The sequence below is a fragment of the Xenopus laevis genome, chromosome 5S (assembly GCF_017654675.1).
Source record: "Xenopus laevis strain J_2021 chromosome 5S, Xenopus_laevis_v10.1, whole genome shotgun sequence".
Taxonomy (NCBI): Eukaryota; Metazoa; Chordata; class Amphibia; order Anura; family Pipidae; genus Xenopus; species Xenopus laevis.
The window spans coordinates 60,133,998-60,153,054 of NC_054380.1; positions in this window are offsets into that span (position 1 = coordinate 60,133,998).

Consider the following 19,057-nt stretch of genomic DNA (forward strand, 5'->3'; position numbering starts at 1 on the left):
TTACATTTTATGTGTCTCCAACACACCACAGAGTCCTTTAATATCTGGTGTGGTACCAAGAGATTGAAACGTTGTTATTTCAGTGTTATTTTGAGAAATCGATACTATTCTCACTAGGCCTGTTCATTTGTTATGTGTGGTATAAAAGCTTTTAGAGGGGATAATAAGGGATAAAACATTGGAATGCAAATATCAATATAAAAAGTTTGTGCCAGCATGCATTTATGTGTGAGGAGGTGAGCAAAAACCTAGATATCATATTTGTAGTACATGTGATCAACTTAGATTTTGCTAAAGCATTTGTTACAGTACCACACCAGGCCTGAACTGGCCATCTGGCAGTTCAGGCAAATGCCCGGTGGGCTGGTCAATTTAGGGTTAAGTGGGCTGGGGAATTAGAGCCTATGAATGGGAGCTGAAGCCAAATGGGGGCCAAAAAGCTGAATGTGGTACAAAGGCAAAATCCGAAATGGGGGTCGAAGCTTTAAAGCCAGATGAGAGCAGGAGCCGAAGCAGAAAAAGCCGCATGGGGCTGAAGCCAAAAAGCTGCATGGGGGCTGAAGCTGAATGGGAAACAAAGCCTATAAGCCAAATAGGAGAAGAAGCTGAAGAGTATGAAGAAGTGGCTGCCACTTTGGAAGAAGAATACGGCCTGCCAAATTTTAAAGGTAATTTTCCACTGAAAATAGTCTTTTTTTTTTTTATCCAGTGCTGTTTTTGTTTTTTAATCCAGAGTGCAAACGACAATATTCTGGCATAATTATACCCACAATAATTACCCACCCTCTGGCAGATACCCGAGGTCCAAATATCTGCACTGGATAGTCAACAAATTTGTTGGACTTGTCACAACTTGTGCCTGGATCGTCACATGGGAGGGACATGGGCATACATGAATAGACCCTTTTATATACGCAATATATATTTACCTTCTGTTTAAGCCAGGTGTAAAAAACATAGCTACATTGTGCAGCTGGCCCATGGTGTTATTGTAGATCAGTGCAAGTACGTCCAAGTGAGACTAGTGCAGCCCTAGAAATTGTAATTAAGTCCTGCAGTCAAACAGATTGGCTGAGTTGTCTGCAGTAGGAAAAAATGTTGGATTCATGCAAATAAATTAGATATAAAAAATAAAAATTATCTTGACAGAAATCCAGCAGTTTACTGTAAATCTATTAAAAATTATAGTCAAATAATGATGTTCTTTAAAAGGATCCATTGTAAAAAAGGAAACATGCTTGTTTATCGCAATATAGAAGAAAAGCAAGAGTCTGTTTTTTTTCAGATTGTTCTAAAAAAGAAACTGGCAAATAATCTGTTGAGATGTGCTGGATTTATAAAAGAATCTATATCCAAATCACAATATATGAGGGGGAGATGGATGTTCCCTACATGCTAAATAAGAGACGTAATTTGGATGGTAAGAGAGTCATTGAAATGTCACAAAGAAAAATATTGTTTAAAAATGTGAACAAAGAACCCCTGGCCCACGCCATTAGAAATAATCCAGACATCAAAGGCATAAGAGTGGGAACGAAGGAGCACAAGATCAACCTATTTGCTGATGACATCCTCCTTACACTTACATCACCTCAAACCACCTTACCTAATTTACTCCAGACATTAAACCGTTTCCAACAAATCTCTGGATACAAAATTAACCCTTCAAAATCACATGCATTGCCATGAAAATGTCTGAGCCTGAACTGAAACTGCTTCAATTGAATTTTGACTACAAATGGGAAAAAAAAATCCTTAGCATATCTTCGGAATTCCCCTTACACCATCTAATTACCCAGAACTGATTGACAAACTCAAAAAAGATCATTTGGTACACTTATCATCTCTCTTGGTTTGGAAGAATAGCAGCAATCAAAATGACACTAAGACCAAGACTTATATATCTATTTAGGACATTACAAATATACTTTGCAGAAAAAAACAGCCACCTCACTACAAAAGGACATATCAGTCTACACAGGGTTGAATTCTCCTTTAAAGACAGCATGCAGGAACTACATAACCCACAATGCATTGCACTATGATGTTCTGTTCCTTATTGAAATCACATGTGCAGGGAACTGTGGGGTTTGGAGGATGCAGGCTGAGGACGAATGGCTGCTGATACAAAATAACAGTAATCAGCCAGCTCAGAAAAGTAATCAGACAGATCAGCAGGAGAGCAGGGGGGAAGGCTTAATAAACTGTCATGAAAGTCATGTCAGGAAATGTCATGTAGGCTTAGGGAAAAATCATGAAAAGTCTGCATATTTTTTATTTGCTGAATATTGCAAAGTTGCGTGAAATAATGTTTACTTTTCAAAAAGCTTAAGTTATGTTTGTGTGGAGTTCCCATTTAATGATCAATACCAAGGGTGTTAATGTAATGGAAACTGTCAAACTATAATAAATTGCCATTTTTGTGTGTTGTTGCAGTTCTTTATGAGAAATAGGGATGCACCGAATCCAGGATTAGGTTTCGGGATTCGGCCAGTATTCTGCCTTTTTCAGCAGGATTCAGCCGAATTCTTCTGCCAGACTGAACCAAATCTGAATCCTAATTTGCATATGCAAATTAGGGACAGGGAGGGAAATTGCGTGACTTTTGTCATAAAACAAGGAAGTAAAAAATGTGTTCCTCTTCCCACCCCTAATTTGCATATGCAAATTAGGATTTGGTTTGGTATTCGGTCGAATATTTCGCAAAGGATTCGGGGGTTTAGTCGAATTCAAAATAGTGGATTTTGTATCCTCCAGCATATTCAGTGCTGCTACGTCAAGGATATGGCGTTATGATACTTACATGGTAGTCATATTATGAAACTAACGGACTGAAGCAATGAGCGCAATAGTTTTCTGTAATACTTTCTTAGCAAAAGGAAAAGATAAGTGATGCAACCTTCTCTGCCAATTTCTCTATAGCATATACAGTAGATGTATTGTATTGCCAGCCAAATAGATGCAAAATAAATGATCCTATAGCAACCAATCGGAAATTTGCTGTGTTTGGTGTAAGTTCAGCTAATGTAGACAAACTACTATTGGCTATGGTTGCATCAGGTTAAGTTCTTCCATGCCTATGTTTTGGTGTTTTTACAAGTTACCTAATATGTCCCACAAACTAAAAGTTTAATTTTATCACAGCTCACCTTCCCACAATAGTATCACTGTCCACAACAAATCAAAGTGTACAAAAGAATTATAGGAGTCAACTTAGATCACTTGCATATGAAACACAACAGGGTCCATTAAAAAAAACTGACCATGCCTGAAAAAACTTGCATCAAAATTATGTTACTTATTGATAATGTATGTGGCATTTATGAAGACAATTAGCATTGGGAGATGGCCTTCCTGTAATTCTGAGCTTTCTAGATAACAGGTTTTCAGATAATGGATCCCATACCTGTACATACATGCATATACAAGAACCATGTAATTTCTTCTACTTCTACAAGTCCTTTTCAAATTAAACATGAAATCCAAATTCTTTTTTTTATTAAAGCATTCATAGCTGTTGTAAAATCATTTAAAAATATCAGCTGTCGGTCAAATATTGCCTGCTCCTCCTCTATGCCTTAGAGGCGGGGCAGGCAATTACTTTCACTTTCCATTCAGCACTTACTAGATGTCACTGCACTCCCTACATCCCCCCCTCTTTCTTGACCATGTAATTGTGTAGCCAGTGCCTGGGGATGGACATCAGTTGCCCTGAAAGGTAAAACAATTCTATTGGTTTAGTTATTGCTTAATGATTTTTTGTAGACTTAAAGCATGGTGACCCAAAACAGGAAAAACCCTTATCCTGAAATCCCTAGGTTCTGAGCATTCTGGATGACTAGTCCTATAACTTTAATATATTCTCACAATGGATGCCTCTGGGAAATTCATGTTTTGGAGGGGAGAGAATATATATATACTGTATTTATATATATATATATAATACTGAGCATGTTTTATATAAGAAAAAACTGCCACCAATAAAATAAAAATATGATTTGCAACAAGGAAAAGTAATGAAAAATATGAATGAAAATCTTCATGGTCATACTGAAAAATATGATTTGCAATAAGTACATGTACAATTGAAACAATTGAACAGTAGTCAGTTCTCCTCCATTCAAGACTCCAACTAACTTCTTGCATGTTCCTGGGTTAAAGCAAAGTCTTTAACAGTCCCATCCCCAAATGCATCACTGTCCATTCAACTGTGCCCAATAATAAGAACAATAGTAAGAACTATACAGTGCTTGTGCAGCTACAATCTCAGCTTTCAGTACCTCACCAATATCCAACCAAAGAAGTGATAGCCACCAGCAAAACTGTACATCTCTGTAGTACTCTGCACCATATGAAGGCACAGTCAAATAGAGAAAGTGTCATCAATATGGTGGGAAGGGGGAACATTTGTCAGGAAGCCTTTACTATTACTTTAATAGACCTATGCAGAAGTGGAAATCAAAGAGGTGTGCAATATTGATGAGCGACTCTATCCTGTTTCGCTTCACCAAAAAATCAGGTAAACTAATCCAAATTCATGAAACGGCAGAAAATTTGCAAAACACATTGAAGTCAATAGGCATCAGAATAATTCTGACGTGCAATCAATTTTGACCCGAGCCACAATTTTTATAGGTGCAACTCTTTTGTCCAAATGAATTAAAGTCAGTGGGCATCCACATAATTTTGATGTGTGTAAATTTTTATGTGTGTGACAATTACACGCACGACTCTGTCCAAATGCAGTAAAGTCAATGAGCGTCAAAATAATTGCAGTCAGCAAAGTGCGGAAATTCGTAGCGAATCCATGCCTGCCGAATAAATTTGTCCATCACTAGTTTGCAATACATTATGGAAAATTAAGTATTGGTTGAAGGAGACCTGAATACTGCTACAATGTTTGAATGGTAAATGTAGTCAAGCGGGAATGGCAAGGGGCAGACAGATTAATGCATTCACAAGTAAAAAAATGTTTAAAAATATTGGCAATTGGTCCAATTCACAAAACCGAACAATCCCATGCGTTTTACAGCCACAGTTGCACTAGAATTCTGGGAAAAGACTGCATTCCAGGGGAGCTGTGTATACTTTGTCTCTCTTCTGTGTTGTTCTGTGCAACAAGGGGGAGGAATTCCCATCCCTGTGAGCTGTCAGGAAGGAAGTGCTGCAGTTGCACCGGAAGTGCTGGGAGAGATAAGCAGCAAAGTGAAAGAAAGGTGCCGCAAATTCCCAGTTATTACTTTGTGTGTTAAAAGTCAGTGGTAACCCTCAAAGATAAAACCATCTGCATTATTCTATAAAGTTGCTCCTGGCTGACAGGCTGCATGTATCACTGAAATGAAAGGTACAGTGTTTTGAAAATAAATCCATCAAACTTTCCTGCATGTTATTGCAGATCAGAGAAGTTCCCAGGGAGGGGTATTACAGCCAAACCTGCTATAACCCTGAGTGGAGGCATGTCATTTTATAGTGTATCTGCTCTCCCATATAGTGGAGGCACAGAATGCCTGTAGAGCCACAAGGAAGGCAACCAGTGCTAGATTCCCTGCAGATTCCCTGCAGTAGCAAAAGAGAGCTACACTTGGTAGATCACATGATGATTTGCCTACACATTTGAGGTTAGCACGCTACTCTTGCGCTCGTAGATAATCTGAATGACATCTGCCTCACTGCATGTCATGTAGTAACAAGCAGAAGCTAGGATTTTTTCCTGATTTTTGACAAATAATTGATCTGACATTTTACAAACAGTTTGAAATTATTTATTTTTCTTTCTGTTTGTTTTTTTAAAGGAGAACTAAAGCTTAACCAAATAGGCTAGAAATGATGTGCATTATGTTCTAAGCTTCTATAGCAGCCCAAGGGCAACCACAGCCCTTTATCGGGGAAGATCTGTGTCAAAGATGCCCCAGTAGTTCCCCATCTTCTTTTCTGCTGATTCACTGCACATGCTCTGTGCTGCTCTCACTTACTGAGCTTAGGGACCGACTCAAAGTATACAGTAAACATAGAATATAAATATCACAATATAAGGCTGAAATTCATACATATACTTACTAAATAGCAGCACAGAAACCAATGCAACTAACATGAGAATTTAATTTAATCAGCCCTGTAGCATCAGTTTATATTACAGGCCAACCTCATTTTCCGATTGATGATTTGCAACCCCTAAGCTTTGCTTCTCAACAGCTGCTCCGAGCCCACTGAGCATGTGTGTGTCGTAGACATTTTGCAAGATGGTGACCTCCTGTGACAAGTTTGAAGTCCTGGAACATTGCAGCTATTTAGGAGCTGAAACTAGGCTGGTGCAATAAGTTCAGTATATAAAATAGAGCATTTTGAGCCCTATTCATTTTTAGGGTTTACTTCTACTTCAAAGGTCAGGTATTATGGTTAGCTATAGCACAATAAGTCTCAAAGCTGTTAAAGTAATTACTTCATCTTTATTTATGCAGTCATCTGTGAAGAATAAGTCAAACACACAGGAGTACAGGAGGGGCAGTGAGAGAAAGCAGGATTAAAGTGCCATTCTCCCATGCAGAAAAACTCAAGGAATTTAAAACTTCTGGAAGAGATGATGATCAAGGTGAAAACATTAAATCTGCAAACTAATGAACTTCTTAAGTATTCTAAGCAGTCTAATGGCTGGGCATGAGCCCAGAACATTAGATTGAATTCTACTGATTCTACTAATTAAATTGTCACTTTAATGCAACACTATAAAAATGTGCTGTCACTGGATTGCCAAGCCTATGCAGCTTTCTTGTTAGATGAGTATAACAATTTAAACAAATAAATTATAATGTAGCATGTGTGCCACCATTCAAGTTTCAGCTACAACTTTTTATCATGAGTACACACTGGCCTTTTCTAAGTGATATAGCCTGGTGCACAGTCCTCTGGGGTACTGCCCCGAACAATATTTTCCTACCCCCATTGAAAAAAATTATTGCTGGTTGAATAGTTTGTGCCTGTACACACTGTATGAAAAAAAAACATGTCATGCAAGTCAGATCCATGATTACACTGCGGTTCATAATTTCTTTTCCATCTACCTGTACATTTGCTTTATTCAATAATAAATGCACTAATCAATGCCCTAATTCCACAAGATTCTTCTTAATGGAAGCAAACAGATTGGACTACAGAAGCAGTCCTGAGAACACCCAGTATGTAAAGTGTCACTAACTTTTGAAAGGTGCCCTATCAAAGCTGAACCCCTAGGTTGGTACAGTATATAAAATACAGCATTTCTAGTCATATTCTTTTATAGGCTTTTGTTCTCTTTTAAATGTGAATAAAAACAGATTTTACCCTCTTATTTTACATTCTCTGCAAAATTATTTCACAAATGACACAAAACTCTAAACATCTAATTAAACATGAAACACAGAAAGAAATCACCAGTGCTCGGTCTAAATCACGCTGTGGCGTTGACCAGCCATTATAAACACCATTGTGTCAGTGCTCTGTCTAACCCACATTCTGAAGATGAACAGCTGCTATAAACGATAAAAAGCCAAAACTTGTACACAAAGAGACAGAGAAAATTTTCCAGCGCATAGTTTGCCTTGCCAATGTGAGTAGTAAGACCATTGCGTTACCCTTAGCTCAGGAGCTCTAGTGGGAAAGCAGGGAACTTTTAAGCCCCAGCCAACAAACATACACCTGTGAATAATTACCTTCTTACACTATCTATTAGCATTTAAAATTTGTAGTGCATTTAAAATCAAGTCCCCCAGTAGATAATGTGACAATAAGACCATGGTGCACTTCCCCTTAACTCAGGGGCTATAGTGAAACCCTAGCCAATTAACATACATGTATAAGAAATTCCCTGTTTTAAAGGCTGAATGGCAGCTATAGGCAATATTTGGCTGCAATATGTACACGAAACACAAAAGAAATCACCAGTGCTCGATCGAACTCATGCTGTAGTGTTGACCAGCTGCTATAAACATCATTGTGCCAGCACTCAGTTCAACTCAAATTCTGGTGTTGAACAGCTGCTATAAACGATAAAAAGCCAGTATTTGAACACAAAGAGAAAATTTGCCAACGCACAGTTTGCCTTTAAAAATAAGTAATCTAATTAAGCATGGTTGAAGTACAAAACATCATATATACAGTTAATGATATTCATTCCTGACATATTTCTCTCTCTTTTTTTTTTTGCGCAATCAGCAATGCCTTTTTATTGCATGGAACATTTTCATGACCTGGGCAGCATAGTTTTGTTTTACTTGGGCTCACCAGTTCTCCTATTCGGAAAGTCCCAAAAAAAAGCCAGTGTAAAGGCTACCTGGAACAGCCGTATCTCATAAGGAGACTTACCAATGCTTTCTACCCCTTCCTGTAGACCACCCAAAATTTCCACCGATACTGGTCTCTTGGCATCTTTCACCCTCGTTCCCCTTTTTTGACACCTTTTAGTACCTGTCTCATTTCAAAAACTTCTCCCAACCTTGACATTTAAGGGAAATTGAAAGACAGTCCCCTCTCCAAACTCGCTACCGACTTACCTGTCTCCACCTTCCAAAAAACCCACCAGAGCAATGTTTCTCTTCTGTCCTCTGGCAAAAACGTCCCACCTGACCAGTCGGCTAGGTGGTCCAACTCCTCCCAAACTCTTTGGTAAGCCACCCATCTGGCCTCCGAAACTGATGTCCTCAACAGCCCACCAAGTCTCTTGTCCCGAGTTGCCACAGACCAGCATGCATGGGGGTCCCAACACGATCTGCTCCCGGTGCCACCTGGCAAAAACACACCCACTTGGAGTGAGAAAGTGATTCAGCAATGTCTTTCAATTTCCCTTGGACATGCACCGCCCTGAAACTCAAATTGATCTGCAAACAGCACAGTAGCAGGGCTCTAAATAGTCTCAGACTGCTGATTGATTGCCTGCACCACACCCAAGTTGTCCGACCTCTCATCTGTTTGCCAAAACCGAGCCCCACAAGTAGACCACAACCAGTATAGGAAACAGTTTCAAAAAACACAAATTCCTCACTGTCCCTTACTGCACCCATTCTTTCAGTCATTTCCCTCCTAGGTAAGCTCCAAAACCTCCACCCCCAGATGCATCCGTGAACAGCTGTTCACCTCCTCACCTGAAACTTTCATTCCTTGGAACAGTATCTTACATTGAATTCTTGCAATAACCGTGTCCATACCTCCAAGTCCCCTTTGACCTCCTTGGAAACCCTAATGTGGTGGTGTTGCTCCTTCACCCCTGACTAGAGATGTCGCGAACTGTTCGCCGGCGAACTTGTTCGCGCGAACATCGGGTGTTCGCGCTCGCCGGAAGTTCGCGAACGTCGCGCGACGTTCACCATTTTGGGTTCGCCATTGTTGGCGCTTTTTTTTGCCCTCTCACCCCAGACCAGCAGGTACATGGCAGCCAATCAGGAAGCTCTCCCCTGGACCACTCCCCTTCCCTATAAAAACCGAAGCCCTGCAGCGTTTTTTCACTCTGCCTGTGTGTGCTGAAGAGATAGTGTAGGGAGAGAGCTGCTGCCTGTTAGTGATTTCAGGGACAGTTGAAAGTTTGCTGGCTAGTAATCGTTTTGATACTGCTCTGTTATTGGAGGGACAGAAGTCTGCAGGGGTTTGAGGGACATTTAAGCTTAGGTAGCTTTGCTGGCTAGTAATCTACCTTCTACTGCAGTGCTCTGTATGTAGCTGCAGTGGGCAGCTGTCCTGCTTCTGATCTCATCTGCTGACTGCTGCAATAACAGTAGTCCTTGTAAGGACTGCTTTTATTTATTTTTTTGTTGTTTTACTACTACTACTACTACTACTATAAGAGCCCAGTGCTATTAGTCTAGCAGTGTTGGGGAGTGGGACTGGTGTGCTAATCTGCTGCTCCTAGTAGTTCAGCAGCACCAACTTTAATTTTTTTTTTTTAATATTCATTTTTTTTTATTTTACTTTTTTTTATTTTACTACCGCTGTAGTAGTGTATAAGTTGACCTTTTAGGCATTATTTGCCCTGTAGGCATTATTTGCACACTGTTTTCTTCAACCCGCCATCTAGCTGTGTGACCTTGTTCACATTCTGTCTAAATATCCATAATATTACCGTCTCCAGAAAAAACACCGGAGTGACTTTTTTTCAAGCAGCCATAATATATTTTACGTAATCCGTATCCACCGCTGTAGTAGTGTATACGTTGACCTTGTAGGCATTATTTGCACAGTGTTTTCTTCAACCCGCCATCTAGCTGTGTGAGCTTGTTCACATTTTGTCTAAATATTGATAATATTATCGTCTCTAGAAAAACCACTTGAGTTACTTTTTTTCAAGCAGCATTCATATATTTTACGTAATCCGTATCCACCGCTGTAGTAGTGTATACGTTGACCTTGTAGGCATTATTTGCACACTGTTTTCTTCAACCCGCCATCTAGCTGTGTGACCTTGTTCACATTCTGTCTAAATATCCATAATATTACCGTCTCCAGAAAAAAACACCGGAGTGACTTTTTTCAAGCAGCCATAATATATTTTACGTAATCCGTATCCACCGCTGTAGTAGTGTATACGTTGACCTTGTAGGCATTATTTGCACAGTGTTTTCTTCAACCCGCCATCTAGCTGTGTGAGCTTGTTCACATTTTGTCTAAATATTGATAATATTATCGTCTCTAGAAAAACCACTTGAGTTACTTTTTTTCAAGCAGCATTCATATATTTTACGTAATCCGTATCCACCGCTGTAGTAGTGTATACGTTGACCTTGTAGGCATTATTTGCACACTGTTTTCTTCAACCCGCCATCTAGCTGTGTGACCTTGTTCACATTCTGTCTAAATATCCATAATATTACCGTCCCCAGAAAAAACACCGGAGTGACTTTTTTCAAGCAGCCATAATATATTTTACGTAATCCGTATCCACCGCTGTAGTAGTGTATACGTTGACCTTGTAGGCATTATTTGCACACTGTTTTCTTCAACCCGCCATCTAGCTGTGTGACCTTGTTCACATTCTGTCTAAATATCCATAATATTACCGTCTCCAGAAAAAACACCGGAGTGACTTTTTTCAAGCAGCCATAATATATTTTACGTAATCCGTATCCACCGCTGTAGTAGTGTATACGTTGACCTTGTAGGCATTATTTGCACACTGTTTTCTTCAACCCGCCATCTAGCTGTGTGAGCTTGTTCACATTTTGTCTAAATATTGATAATATTATCGTCTCTAGAAAAACCACTTGAGTTACTTTTTTTCAAGCAGCATTCATATATTTTACGTAATCCGTATCCACCACTGTAGTAGTGTATACGTTGACCTTGTAGGCATTATTTGCACACTGTTTTCTTCAACCCGCCATCTAGCTGTGTGAGCTTGTTCACATTTTGTCTAAATATTGATAATATTATCGTCTCTAGAAAAACCACTTGAGTTACTTTTTTTCAAGCAGCATTCATATATTTTACGTAATCCGTATCCACCGCTGTAGTAGTGTATACGTTGACCTTGTAGGCATTATTTGCACACTGTTTTCTTCAACCCGCCATCTAGCTGTGTGAGCTTGTTCACATTTTGTCTAAATATTGATAATATTATCGTCTCTAGAAAAACCACTTGAGTTACTTTTTTCAAGCAGCATTCATATATTTTACGTAATCCGTATCCACCGCTGTAGTAGTGTATACGTTGACCTTGTAGGCATTATTTGCACACTGTTTTCTTCAACCCGCCATCTAGCTGTGTGAGCTTGTTCACATTTTGTCTAAATATTGATAATATTATCGTCTCTAGAAAAACCACTTGAGTTACTTTTTTTCAAGCAGCATTCATATATTTTACGTAATCCGTATCCACCGCTGTAGTAGTGTATACGTTGACCTTGTAGGCATTATTTGCACACTGTTTTCTTCAACCCGCCATCTAGCTGTGTGACCTTGTTCACATTTTGTCTAAATATTGATAATATTATCTTCTCTAGAAAAACCACTTGAGTTACTTTTTTTCAAGCAGCATTCATATATTTTACGTAATCCGTATCCACCGCTGTAGCAGTGTATACGTTGACCTTGTAGGCATTATTTGCACACTGTTTTCTTCAACCCGCCATCTAGCTGTGTGAGCTTGTTCACATTTTGTCTAAATATTGATAATATTATCGTCTCTAGAAAAACCACTTGAGTTACTTTTTTCAAGCAGCATTCATATATTTTACGTAATCCGTATCCACCGCTGTAGTAGTGTATACGTTGACCTTGTAGGCATTATTTGCACACTGTTTTCTTCAACCCGCCATCTAGCTGTGTGACCTTGTTCACATTTTGTCTAAATATTGATAATATTATCGTCTCTAGAAAAACCACTTGAGTTACTTTTTTTCAAGCAGCATTCATATATTTTACGTAATCCGTATCCACCGCTGTAGTAGTGTATACGTTGACCTTGTAGGCATTATTTGCACACTGTTTTCTTCAACCCGCCATCTAGCTGTGTGTATTATCGTTTCCAGAAAAACCAACTGAGTTTTTGTTGTTGTTGTTGTTTTTTTAAAAATAATGCCAGGCAAAGGCAGGCCGCCACGCAGAGGCCGTGCTAGGGGCCGTGCTGCTATGCAATCCTGTGGCCCTAGCAAATTGCCCAGTTTTAAAAAGCCAATGACCCTGAACTCCCAAAATGCTGAAGAGGTAGTTGACTGGCTTACACAGCACACCCCATCCTCTACCGTTTCTAACTTTACCACAACATCCTCCTCATCCTCCACTGCTATGGCCACCCCACGTAACACTTCCTCCACCACCGGTGCCCCTTCTTCACTGGGGTCAGAGGAGTTATTTTCCCATGAGTTTCTTGAACTGAGTAATGCGCAACCATTATTGCCAGAAGAAGATGAAGGAGATGAGGACCTTACACCAGATTTAATTCTGGCAGAGAACACGATAGAGATGGACATAATGAGTGATGAGGAGGAGGTCCCCGCTGCTGCTTCCTTCTGTGATGTGTCAGAAGAAATTGATGCATCTGAGGAGAATGATGATGAGGAGATTGATGTTTTGTGGGTGCCTAGTAGAAGAGAGCAAGAGGAGGGTAGTTCAGATGGAGAGACGGAGAGTCAGAGAGGCAGTAGGAGAATAAGACTTAGAAGAAGCAGGGAGGACAGCCCGCAGGGATCAGTAGGGCAACAACATGTATCGGCACCTGTGTTCAGCCGGCCAACGCACCCGCCATTGCCGCCAATGCCGCCAACTTCTACTGTTACCGCCAGATTGCACACTTCCAAAAAGTCAGCAGTGTGGGATTTTTTTAATGTGTGTGCCTCTGACAAAAGCATTGTAATTTGCAATGAGTGCAGTCAGAAACTGAGCCTTGGTAAGCCCAACAGCCACATAGGTACAACTTCTATGCGAAGGCACATGAGCGGCAAGCACAAAGCACTTTGGGAGCAACACCTCAAAGGCAACAGGCAAACTAAAAGCCACACTCCTTCTGGTCCAGCATCTTACTGCTCTACCTCTGCTCTCCTTGACCCGTCTGAACCACCCTCCACTCCGCCTTCCACCTTGACCACCTGTTCCCATTCCCAGTCATCTGCCACCAGCCAAGTTTCTGTGAAGGCCATGTTTGAGCGTAAGAAGCCAATGTCTGACTGTCACCCCCTTGCCCGGCGTCTGACAGCTGGCTTGTCTGCACTCTTAGCCCGCCAGCTTTTACCATACCAGCTGGTGGACTCTGAGGCCTTCCGCAAATTTGTAGCAATTGGGACACCGCAGTGGAAGGTACCCAGCCGCAATTTTTTTTCTAAAAAGGGAATACCACACCTGTACCAACATGTGCAGAGCCAAGTTACCGCATCTCTGTCACTTAGTGTTGGGCCAAAGGTCCATATGACTACTGACGCATGGTCCTCCAAGCATGGTCAGGGCAGGTATGTCACCTACACTGCCCACTGGGTGAACTTGGTAATGGCTGGGAAGCAGGGAATGGGTAGCTCAACAACAACAGTGGAGTTGGTGTCACCGCCACGGATTGCACGCGGTTCTGCCACCACCTCTACTCCTCCATCGCTCTCTACCTCGTCTTCTTCTTACTCTGCTGCTGGGTCCTCCTTCTCCTCCTCCACACCTGTGCACGCCCAGCTCCCCCTAGGCTATTCGACGTGCCAGGTACGCCGTTGTCACGCTGTCTTGGGGATGACGTGCCTGGAAAGCAAAAACCATACCGGATCTGTACTCCTGTCATCTCTGCAGTCACAGGCCGATCGGTGGCTGACCCCACACCAACTGCAGATCGGAAAAGTGGTGTGTGACAATGGAAGCAATCTGTTGGCAGCGTTGAGACTAGGCAATTTAACACATGTGCCCTGCATGGCACATGTGTTAAATTTAATAGTCCAACGTTTTGTCTCCAAGTACCCAGGATTCCAGGACGTTCTCACCCAGTCCAGAAAGGTGTCGGCCCATTTCAGACGTTCCTACACAGCCATGGCACGCCTTGCTGACATTCAGCAGCGCTACAACATGCCAGTCAGGCGTTTGATTTCTGACAGCCAGACTCGCTGGAATTCAACGCTCCTTATGTTGGAACGTCTGCTGCAACAACAAAGGGCCGTCAACGAGTACCTTTTTGAACTGGGTGGTAGGACTGGATCTGCAGAGCTGGGGATTTTTTTCCCCCGTTACTGGGTGCTTATGCGCGATGCCTGCAGGCTCATGCGACCTTTTGAAGAGGTGACAAATATGGTCAGTCGCACCGAAGGCACCATCAGCGACCTAATACCCTTCGCTTTATTCCTGGAGCGTGCCGTGCGACGAGTGACAGATGAGGCTGTAGACCAGCGTGACGAGGAGCTGGAAGCGCACGATTTCTGGTCGGAATCACCAGAACGAACCCAGGCACCTGCTGCAACGCAGGGAGAGGTGCCAGAAGTGGAGTCAGAGGAGGAAGGTGGCTTTGTGGAGGAGGAGGACCAACAGGAGCAGGCTTCCCAGGGGGCTAGTGGTGACCTTTTGGGGACCCCTGGTCTTGTACGTGGCTGGGGGGAGGAGACCGTGGATGATGCAGTCCTTGATAATGAGGAAGCGGAGATGGATAGCTCTGCATCCAACCTTGTGAGAATGGGGTCTTTCATGCTGTCATGCCTGTTGAAGGACCCCCGTATCAAGAGGCTTAAGGAGAAGGACCTGTACTGGGTCGCAACGCTACTAGACCCTCGGTACAAGCATAAAGTGTCAGAAATGTTACCAACATACCACAAGTCCGAAAAGATGCGGCATTTACAAACCAGCCTGCAAAACATGTTGTACAATGCTTTTAAGGGTGATGTCACTTCAGGAACTCATCAACATTCCAGGGGCAGAGGTGCCAGTAATCCTGCCACGAGCACACCTGCAAGGACAAAGCCCTTTGGCCAGTCTGTAACGTCAGACATGCAAATGTTTTTCTGTCCAAGGCAGCGCCACAACCCTTCTGGATCCACCCTCAAAGAACGCCTCGACCGGCAGGTAGCGGACTACCTGGCATTAACTGCAGATATCGACACTCTGAGGAGCGATGAACCCCTGGACTACTGAGTGCGCAGGCTTGATCTGTGGCCAGAGCTGTCACAATTTGCCATGAACCTCTTGTCTTGCCCAGCCTCAAGTGTGCTCTCAGAAAGGACCTTCAGTGCAGCAGGAGGGATTGTAACTGAGAAGAGAACTCGCCTAGGTCACAAAGTGTCGATTACCTGACCTTTATTAAAATGAATGAGGGGTGGATCTCGGAGGGTTACTGCACGCCGGAAAGACTTGTTCTGACTTCTATGCAGCTGTCCTTCTCTTCAAGCCTCATGACTCCACACACAGCTGTCCTTTAGCGTCCTCCTCCTCCCTCCGCCACCGTTACAAACTAGGGTGCAAACCCTACTGGTTTAATTTTTTCTGGCCTCTGTGCTTCAGTGGCTGCAACCAAAAAAACTGGGCAAACAATGTCTACAAGGTCAACGTATGGCAAAAAATGACTATTTTCAGCATTTATATGGCATATTTTTTCTGGCAACTGTGCTTCAGTGGCTGCGTCCAAAAAAATGCATATTTTCAGCATTTATATGGCATAATTTTTCTGGCCTCTGTGCTTCAGTGGCTGCAACCAAAAAAATGCATATTTTCAGCATTTATATGGCATAATTTTTCTGGCCTCTGTGCTTCAGTGGCTGCAACCAAAAAAATTTATATTTTCAGCATTTATATGGCATAATTTTTCTGGCAACTGTGCTTCAGTGGCTGCGACCAAAAAAATGCATATTTTCAGCATTTATATGGCATAATTTTTCTGGCCTCTGTGCTTCAGTGGCTGCAACCAAAAAAATTTATATTTTCAGCATTTATATGGCATAATTTTTCTGGCAACTGTGCTTCAGTGGCTGCGACCAAAAAAATGCATATTTTCTGCATTTATATGGCATAATTTTTCTGGCCTCTGTGCTTCAGTGGCTGCAACCAAAAAATTTATATTTTCAGCATTTATATGGCATAATTTTTCTGGCCTCTGTGCTTCAGTGGCTGCAACCAAAAAAATGCATATTTTCAGCATTTATATGGCATAATTTTTCTGGCAACTGTGCTTCAGTGGCTGCGACCAAAAAAACTGGGCAAACAATGCCTACAAGGTCAACGTATGGCAAAAAATGACTATTTTCAGCATTTATATGGCATATTTTTTCTGGCAACTGTGCTTCAGTGGCTGCAACCAAAAAAACTGGGCAAACAATGTCTACAAGGTCAACGTATGGCGAAAAATGACTATTTTCAGCATTTATATGGCATATTTTTTATGGCAACTGTGCTTCAGTGGCTGCGTCCAAAAAAACTGGGCAAACAATGCCTACAAGGTCAACGTATGGCAGTTGTTTAAAGAGAACAGTAGATTACTAGCCAGCAAAGCTACCTAAGCTAAAATGTCCCTCAAATCCCTGCAGACTTCTGTCCCTCCAATACAGAGCAGTATCAAGCAGATTACTAGCCAGCAAACTTACTATCATCTGTCCCTGAAATCACTAACAGCTCTCCCCCTACACTATCTCTTCCAAGCACACACAGGCAGATTTTTCAGATACATTTTTGCCCTTGATCCCCCTCTGGCATGCCACTGTCCAGGTCGTTGCACCCTTTAAACAACTTTAAAATCATTTTTCTGGCCAGAAATGTCTTTTCTAGATGTTAAAGTTCGCCTTCCCATTGAAGTCTATGGGGTTCGCGAACCGCTCGCGAACCGCTCGCGTTTTTGCGCAAGTTCGCGAATATGTTCGCGAACTTTTTTTCCGACGTTCGCTACATCCCTACCCCTGACATGGCCAACCCCAGATGACAGCAAAATATCCTCCCATCCTCCACCTGACAGGCAAAGTTTAGTTTACCCAACAGTGATTGTAACTCCTTTAAAGTGGCTTTCTGTCACCCCCTGTTCTTCAGCAACTGTGTCAGTCCTGTTTTCTAATCTATTTCCAAGCCCAAAAAAACTCAGCCAACCGTCTTGCTCTGGGCCAGCAGGGCCTGAAGTCCCGGCACCTTGCGCAAACACTTCCACATAAAAGAGCACTCCTCCGAGGCTGCAGGACCGACACATAGAAAATTGTCTAGATAGTGAACTATCTGCTGCCACACCACCCACTCCAAGAAGCTACTGAACAGCTCAAAGTATGCAAACGATATCGAGCAGCCGATTGGGAGGTCCACATAGAGCTTTCCTTCAAAGGCACAGCCCAACAAATGGTGACATGTATAGGCAACAGCTGGAACACTGCCTCAATGTCTACCTTCGCCATCAGCACGCTCTTGACCACTTCCTATACCTTTACCACTGCCCTATCAAAGGATTTGACATGGAGCAAGGTTCCGAGCTGATGTCATCGTTCACTGATCCCCCTTTTGGGAAGGATAGGTGTGTATCAGTGGGAACTTTCCCGGGTCCTTCTTGGGGACAACCCCAAGTGGGGAAATTCACAAGTTGGGCAAGGGTGGTTCCAAAAACAGCCCCACCATCCAACCTAGTTCCACCTCCATGGCCAGCATTTGATGGACTACCCCGGAATTCTGGTTAACTGATTTCAAATTGGCATGTACCTCCCCCCCTTTCCTTGGCTTGAAGGGTATCTTTTTTTGTAACTTATATTTTTATTATTTTTTACAGAGAAAAGAAAGGCAGTATGGAAATATACAGAAAGGGAAAAAAAAAGGAAACAAAGAACAAGATTCGGTACAGCATATCTCAGCATACAAAGCAGTTGTAATAGTACATCAGTACAGTCAACAGTGTGCGATAAGTATTTTAGCAAACTCCTTTCCAGGCTATCTCAATCACCCATCTAAACGTTCTCTATTAGCCATCTGGAGAAAGAGGGGCCCAGAAGATTAATATAAACATAGGGCTCTATATAACATAGGGAACCGCTCCCAAAAGAAAGGTACCCACACAGAATGGTTATAGATGGGTAATTCCCACATGGACCAAATCTTCATATAACGTGTAACATTGTTTTGAATAAAAGCTATACTGTATTCAAATCTCCGATTGCATTCTATTCTCTGCTCAATTTCCTTTCTAGTGGGTACAGAGTTAGTCTTCCACTTAGTCTTAATCGATATGCGTGTTGCCATTAAAACCTGATTCACTAATATCTGCGTACACTTGGGTAACCCCTCCCATGGTTTCCCCAGTAAAAAAGTTTGTATGTCTAATGGGATTGCAACATGTGTGAGGAACTCTATCAAATTTTTGATCTCTGACCATAGTGGTCGTAAAAGAGGACAATCCCAGAACAAGTGTTTCAGGGTTCCAGGTACTGTACAACCTCTCCAGCATGACCCCGATGTATTAGGGAATATTTTATGTAGCCTAGAAGGAGTCAAATATCAGAACATTAGGACTTTATATATGTTCTCTCTTTGCTTAGTACAGGTAATCCCTTTCCTAGCGTTCGCCCAAATACCTGTCCAGTCTTCCAGGGGTATATCCATATTCAACGAGGCCTCCCATTTCTGCATGTAAGAATGCCTATAGCCAGTTGCAAAGGGAGGTGCAATGAGAATGTGATAAATTCTAGAA